Source organism: Bubalus bubalis, chromosome 10 (assembly GCF_019923935.1).
Source record: "Bubalus bubalis isolate 160015118507 breed Murrah chromosome 10, NDDB_SH_1, whole genome shotgun sequence".
Taxonomy (NCBI): Eukaryota; Metazoa; Chordata; class Mammalia; order Artiodactyla; family Bovidae; genus Bubalus; species Bubalus bubalis.
In genome coordinates this window covers 12745297-12747162 of record NC_059166.1, presented here as the reverse complement: position 1 = coordinate 12747162, position 1866 = coordinate 12745297, and the positions used below count along the sequence as shown (strand labels likewise).

Sequence of the window (1866 nt, the reverse complement as noted above, 5' to 3'; positions counted from 1 at the left end):
AGATTTGTTATCATGAATTTGGTGGTCTTGATACTAATAAATCATATTTTTAATGTCTATACTCTTTTTTGCTATTTTATAGAAATACAATGATTTTTATACATAGACTTTGTATCCAGCAGCTTAAATAAATTCATACATTAATGCTAATAGTTTAACCATAGAGCCTTTATCTGCTGTGTAAACAATCATGTCACCCATGGATAACAGGAGTTGTGTTTCTTCCTTTCTAATCATTGTTATGGACTGAATTATGTCCTTCCAAAATTCACATGCTAAGGAGGCCGCTGAGAACAGAGGGGGTCTGCCGGAAGCCGTGCAGCAGAGCTGGAATGTTCCGGATGGAGGGCCTTTCACCCAAGCTGGACCCCGAGGAGATGAAATGAAAGATGTGCAAGGATGTGATCTCCTCCAGATGCAAATTCCTCATCTGTGTGGCCCTGCTGCAGGTCACTCCTGTTATTGGACAGCGTGTGAAGAGTGGGCATCATGGGTAAATGCATGATGCGAAGAGCCTAGTTACAGTTTCTGCTCCTGTCTGTGAATGAATGGGCCCAGAAGGATGTAAGAGACTCTTTGAATAGATGAAAAAATTATATTTGTTAAGAACAAGTTTGGCTCTGGTAACTGAACTTTATAACTAAAAGATAAAACAATTTGGGAAGTGTCAACAGTCATTTTATGGTCATGGTACTCCATCATGGCTGTGATATTCAGCCTCTATGAAAGTTGGTGCAATTGTACATGATGTCAAACTCCATTTTCTAGCAAGTATTAATTATAATGGAATGATATCTGCAATGGCACTGTCTTGTGAGTCATTTCTGTGTGCTTTTTCACTTCTGTCTGGAGTATATCTGTTGAAGAGTTCCTTTCCATTAGTTATGTTTTATGGCAGCCAGTGCACAACCGTGTCATTTAAGCACAAAATCATTAGTCTATATTTTTAATAAATGTACCAACTAAGAAAAATAGGGCTTTTGTTTTTCTTAACCCACTTTTTGCTGCAAACCAATCATCACTGGTGAGACTACTATAATCTTGTGATTATTACAAACTGAAGTAAATTGAGTTTGTCTTGTTTTGGACTGGAAAAAAATTTTTTTATAAGATGAAATCCTAACCACCAATACCTCAGAATGTGACCATATTTGGAGACAAGGCCTTTCAAGAGATAATTAAGTTAAAATGAGTAGTGCTGGAGAAGACTCTTGATAGTCCCTCAGACAGCAAGGAAATCAAACCAGCCAATCCAAATGAAATCAACTCTGAATATTCACTGGAAGGACAGATGCTAGAAGCTGAAGCTCCAATACTTTGGCCACCTGATGCGAAGAGCCGACTCATTGGAAAAGACCCTGACGCTGGGAACGATTGAGGGCAGGAGGAGAAGGGAGCGACAGAGGATGAGATGGTTGAATGGCATCACTGACTCAATGGACATGAGTTTGAGTAAACTCAGGGAGACAGTGAAGGACAGAGAAGCCTTGCATGTTGCAGTCCATGGGGTGACAACGAGTTGGACACAAGTTAGCTACTGAACAACAACAGAAGGGTGGACCCTTATTCAGAATGACTACTTATTAGAAGAGCTTAGAACACACGTAGAGAGGAAAAATCATGTGAAGACAGGGAGAAGATGGATGTCTACAAGCCAACCCTGCCAACACCTTGATCTTAGACTTCTAACCTCCATAAAAGCCACCCCTGGAAGGCAAATGTGCACTTACATTGTGCTGTAATACGATAGCTTTAACTGAATGTATCGGGTTGTGAAATCATCACCACAATCTAGTTTTAGAACATTTCCATCACTCTAACAAGTTCCCTGGTGCCTGTTTACAGTCAAACCCCACTCCCACACTC

At 40.2% G+C, this 1866-nt stretch overlaps 1 pseudogene; it reads left to right on the top strand.

Annotated features, from left to right (window-relative positions):
• Positions 1–247: 247 nt before the first annotated feature.
• Positions 248–497, top strand: LOC123327820 (annotated as a pseudogene).
• The last annotated feature ends 1369 nt before the right edge of the window (positions 498–1866 follow it).